Here is a 6,078-nt window from a genome sequence, read left to right on the forward strand (position 1 = left end):
ACAAGACTTCCCAGGCCAGTTCATCAACTTCAGATCAGCATTCAGCATTTCATACCTCAGAGGTAGTTTGGTGGATATGAACCACAAAATTCTGCAGACACTGTGAATGCAGTCAAAACAAAGATGCTGGAGGAACTCAGCCAGTCTCACAGCGTCAATAGGAGATAAAGATATATTAATGACGTTTTGGGCCCAGCCTTTCCTCAAGGTATGAGCAAAAAAAAAAACAGGCATCTGTGTTAAGGGCTGGGGGAGAAAAGGGAAGAATGGGATGGGGAGGAGTACAGACCAACAGACAAAAAGTGTAAATTGGATATGATAAAAGACAAGAAAAGGGGAGAATTGATTTTGGCTCCGTGAAAGGAAACGGGGTGAGGGGGAAGTAGGGGAAAGATGGGGCAGTGGAGTTCTAACAGAAACTGGAGGAGTTGATGTTAATGCCACCCAGTTGGAGGGTGCCCAGATGGAAAAAGACATGTTATTCCTCCAATTTGCAGGTAGTCTGGCAGTGCAGGAGACCATGGACAGACATATCAGCAAGGGAATGAGGCGTGGAATTGAAATGGGTGACCACTGGGAGATCCAAGAAATTGTGGTGGACAAAACCAAGATGCTCGATGAAGCGATCTCCCAGTCTGCGTCCAGTCTCTCCGATGTAGAGGAGACCACATCAAGAGCAATAGAAGCAGATGAGCCCTGCAGATTCACAAGTGCAGTGCTGCTTTGCTTAGAAAGACAATAAGGGGTCCTGATGGAGGAAGTATGGGTACAAGTGGAGGATCTCTTGCAGTCACAGTGGTAAGTGCCAATGGGTCAATTGGTGGGGAGGGAGGAGTGGACAAGTGAGTCAGAGGGAGCGATCCCTGCGGAAGGTAGTTAGGGGAATGTGTCTGGTAGTGAGATCACATAGTAGATGGCGGAAATAACAGAGGATGATATGTTGGACAGAGGCTGGTGGGTTGGTAGATGAGGACAAGGGGAATCCTGTCCTTGTTGCACATCGGGGCAGAGGGTCCATGGCATATACATGGGCATTGGAGGATATGTGGGTGAGGGTTGAGTGATGGTGGTAAAGGTTTAAAGGAGGACATCTCTAAATGATATGGCATGGAAAACCTCGTCCTGGGAACAGATACTATGGAGACAGAGGAATTAAGAGAAAGGAATGGAATCCTTACAGGGTACAAGGTGTTAAGAGGTATTAAGGTAGCTGTGGGAACTGGTGGGTTTGTAGAAGATATGGTGAGAGTTTATCTTCTTAGATGGAGACAGATCAAGAAAAGGAAGAATGTTGCTAGAGATGGACCAAGTGAGTTTGAGGTCAGGGTGGAAGTTGGCAGCAAAGTGGATAAAGTCAACTTGCTGGGACTCAACACCCTTCTTTGGAACTGGATCTTGAACTTCAGAAGTTGGCCTCAATGAGTTGGATTACAGAGAGGAGGTTGTGAAATGTTGTGAGAACAATAACCTGTGTCTCAACATGGACAAGACAATGGAGATGATTGAGGATAAAGGTTGACTACATTTCACTGCACATCAATAGTTCCTTTGTGGAAAGAATGAAGAGGACAAAGTTCCTTGATGTTCATTTAACGGACGACCTATCCTGGAGCCAGAACACCTCATTAGTCAGGAGGGCACAACAGTACCTACACTTCCTGAGGAGGTTGAGGAGGGCAAGGCTACTGGCCCTACCTGGACAACATTTTACATGAGCAATGTTGAAAGTGTTCTGTCTGGTTGCACTATTGTGTTATGTGATGGAACCATTAAAATAGCCAAGAAATCACTGGGGTCTCCCTTTCCTCAATTGTCGACACCCACTGGAGCATTCCTTAAATCGGGCTTAAAGAATTATTGAGGAACCCTACCATCCATCTCACACAGTGGTACAGGAGTATCACCCTACCATCAGGAAGGAAGCATAAAAATCAGGACTATCAGACTGGGAAATAGCTTCTTCCCACAGGCTGTGAGATTGATTAACAGTAGGTAACCTGTTACCTTTGGGCTCTCATATATGAAACAAAGACTTTTTTGTATATATAGGTTTTATCAAATTTTTTATGTATGTATGTAAATATTATGTGCTAATTAATGAAAAATGGATTGTGCATATATATGTGTGTCCACTGTAGTCCAGAGAAACACTGTTTCATCTGGTTGTATATGTACAGTCATATGATAGTTAACTTGAGCTTATATCTGTATCATTCAGATACTATTGGCCAATCAACCTATCTTCACCAGGATGTCCAGACCCTCCATACTATTAAAGGGTCTTCTTCCTTCTACAGAGACCCAAACAGTTCTCCTCCAACAACATTTCTATCTCAGAGGATCTTTCCTAGACCCAACACAACAATGGCAAAATGAAGAAAGCACGACAGCCTCTCTACTTCTTCAGGAGTTTGCGGAGGTTTGTCATGATATCTGAAACCCTGGCAAATTTCTACAGATATGTGGTGGAAAGTGTGCTGACCAGCTACATCATGGTCTGGTATGGGAACACCAGCATCCCTGAACATAAAGCCCTCCAAAAGGTAGTGGACACAGCTCAGGACATAACAGGCAAAACCTTCCTCACTACTGGAGACATCTACAGGGAACATTGCGGTCGGACAGCAGCAGCAATCATCAAAGATCCTCACCACCCAGAACACACTCTGTTCTTGTTGTTGCCATCAAGAAAGAGGTGTAGGTGTCACAAGACTCACACCACCATGTACAGGAACAGCTGCTACTGCTCTACCATCAGACTCCTCAATAACAAACTCAATCAGAGACTAATTTAAGGACTCTTACTCTTAGATTTTCTTTGCACTCCCTGTATTGCAGTTTTTTTTGCAGTTGTTTACAGTTCTTTTGATTGTTTAAATGTTCACGGTGTGAACAGTTAATTTTTGCACTACCAATTAGTGATAATTTTGCCGCGCCCACAGGAAAAAGAACTCTCAGAATTGTATGTGATGTCATATATGTACTCTGAAGTTTATAGAAACCTAGATGAACACTTTATTACTTTTAATAAATTCTCTTTTAATTCTCAATTCATCAGATTCAAACGTGTAGCTGTGGAAATCTGAATTTTGCCCAACCTGTGCTTGCCTTCTCATGGGAAGACGAGGGACCATCTTCACTGCAGTCCTACTCATATTGCTCACTCACCCTTTTTTCTGCACTTTGATAGCTGAATCGATGATGCTTCCTGCACTCTAACGGAATCTTCTCAGAGTGATGAGATTGACTCATGAATAAAGTTTGTGTAAGATGGGTCTATAATCATTTGAGTATAGACTATTAGATGATCTTACTGAAAATCACCTCACATTCTTCTGATGCTAAGTGGATTAATCAAGGAGATTGCTAATAGTTTGTTACCCCTATGGGAATGTCTATAACTAGAGAGTGAATTCATAACAAGAACTCATCCATTTCAACCAGAGATGAGGAGGAATTTTTTCCTCAGATGCAAATCTTTGTTATTCTCTATTCCAGAGTGCTGTAGAGGGATAGTCATAAGGAGGAGACTGAAAGACATTCAAACTACACATCAGTTAAAGGGTTTGGGAAGTGAGAGTGAATATTGAAGCCAAGGCTGATTTTATTGAATGCTGTCACAGACACGAGAGGCCTATACTACTTGTGTTTCTTAGATAAACTGCTTGAACAAAGTGCAATACAAGCTGGAGAAACAGTATTTCACCTTTCACTTAGGCAAGTTGCAACCCCCGAGTTTCAATTGCAAATTTAGCAATTTAAGAAAATGAATCTTTCTTATCTTGTCAAAACTTGCAATAAAAAAAAATTCATGTCATCCATTACAACATTAATTTCCCTTTTTTTTGTCTCCAAATGTCTGCCTAATCTAGTGAGTATTTTCACCATTCTCTTTTATTCATTTTCCAGCAACTGTTGTATTCAGCAACTCAAAAATCCAGCACGTTTTCATTCTCTACTAATTCATCTCACTCTCATTAAATTCCTCCTATAGACCACACATGTCAAACTCTGGCCCGCGGGCCAAATTTGGCCCGTGATATAATTATATTTGGCCCGCAAGATCGTATTAAATATATATTAGAGTTGGCCCGCTGGCCGCCGCGCCAGTATAGCGCATGCACACTGAAGGTGAAAATGAAGACGCCGGAGGTGTGGAGTCCCGAATCCCAGGGATCGGAGCGCAGCACTCAGCCCGCCCGGCTCCCGGACATACAGACGCGGCTGGAGTTGGGGACCATCCTCGCTGGGTCTGCGCTTCAGCGGTGACGCCGGATCGAACGTCTCGTTGGCGATGCCTTCCCCCTCGCTCCGTGCGCGGCGGACCCTGCCTCCCGCTCCTTTTGTTGGAGACGAGCCCGGCGCCGTGAGATCGCAGTTTAATCCCTCTCCAACCATGGGAGGGGGTTGGGAGCAACGCGCTCTTCTCAGCCAATTCCTCCACTGCCCCGGACGCCGGCGCTTCAATGGGGGGTTCGGGTGCCTTCATCAGGTGACCGACCTGTTGGTCCAAGACAAGGGGAGAGCGTACAAACTCCACACAGACAGCACCTGAACTCGGGTGAACATGGAGTTGCGACCCCACATTCCACATCAGGGCTGTGTGTAAGATTGGGAGCAGTGAGACTGAAGCTTATTTTGTTCCTGTGATTTAAGCCTTTCTTGGGGTGGGGGGGGTCCTTCTCTGACCACTTGCCTAACAATTAACCTAATCAGATGTGGAGTTACCACAATACAACAGTTCTCAACCTTTTTCTTTCCACTCGCGTCCCTGTGCCATTGGCGCTCTGTGATTAGTAAGGGATTGCTTAAGGTGGTCTGTGGGTGGAAAGAAAAAGTTTGAAGACCACTGCTTTAATCATCCCTCATTGACTCGTCATGTGCACGGTTTCAGAACGCTAAAGGAAATGGGCCAATGACAATGAAAGAGTTTATCCAAAACTATTATTAAACATTTATTTTAATAAGAAAAAGTTTAACATTACATATGTTGAAAGAAGAGAAAACATGCAGATGTTGTTGAAAATTTTCAATAAATATTTAGTTCGGCCCTCGACTTAGTCCAAGTTTTTAATTTTGGCCCTCCGTGAATTTGAGTTTGACACCCCTGCTATAGAGGAACTGTATTTAACAAGGACATCAACAGCACTTGTGTCACAGGGATTGTTTTGGCCTATCACACACTCTCTTTATTCTCCCCAATTCTTTCCCTTTGTTACTTAAAATATACTAGATTTCTCAATTTGCCAGATTTGCTTTTTTTTTTAAAAAAAATCTATTTCCTTATGCTGCCGACACATTTTCAACATTCTATGTTTCATCCAATTTCTTGCAGATAGGTTGTTTCTGGGTAAAATTCACCTTGGAAAAAACATGTGCTACTTTCACCAATCTTCTCATCCTGCATTGAAGTGTGGTACGGGAACACCAATACACCGGAGCGTAAAGCCCTGCTTTAATGGACACACAGGCAAACATCCTCGTCACTGCGGAATACATCTACAGGGAGCGCTGCCGTCGGAGGGCAGCAGCAAGCATCAAAGACCCCCCCACCACCCAGCACACCTCTGCTCTCGCTACTTGAGATCAGGAAAGTGCCACAAGACTCGCACCAGATGCTACCCCATCCCCATCAGACTGCTCAACGACAGACACAATTACCTGTGCACTTGATTGATTTTCTTTTGTTCTCCCTGTATTGCACAGTCTGGTTACAGTTCTTTTACTCGTTTGCACGTTTTAGTTTATTTTTGTACTACCAATCAGTGGTAATTCTGCTGTGCCCGCAGGAAAAAGGAATCTCAGGGTTGTACGTGACAATAAACCTGAAATCAACTGTGTGCAACATTTGGGTGAAGGGATGTTTTAGATCAGAACATGAAGCAGGCGGATAAAGAGAGTGGGAGTTCTCGGATCTGGGAAGGTCTGTCTGAGATTAAGCGATCGTGTGTGGAGCAGCGACGGACTTTCTGGGCTCCGGACCGTCCTCCTTTCACCTTTACCCCAGTGGCCTCGCGAGCTCGGACTTGGGGCACGTCCAGCGGTTGAAAAAGCAACCAAACTCCTTCCACATCCACG

At 44.2% G+C, this 6,078-nt stretch overlaps 1 protein-coding gene across 1 annotated transcript in view; it reads right to left on the reverse strand.

Moving 5' to 3' along the window:
* ankra2 (ankyrin repeat, family A (RFXANK-like), 2) overlaps window positions 1-6,078 on the reverse strand; it is a 29,749-nt gene that overhangs the window by 23,349 nt on the left and 322 nt on the right. The gene's annotated exons all lie outside the window — the stretch shown is intronic.

Source organism: Narcine bancroftii, chromosome 1, assembly GCF_036971445.1.
Source record: "Narcine bancroftii isolate sNarBan1 chromosome 1, sNarBan1.hap1, whole genome shotgun sequence".
Classification (NCBI taxonomy): domain Eukaryota; kingdom Metazoa; phylum Chordata; class Chondrichthyes; order Torpediniformes; family Narcinidae; genus Narcine; species Narcine bancroftii.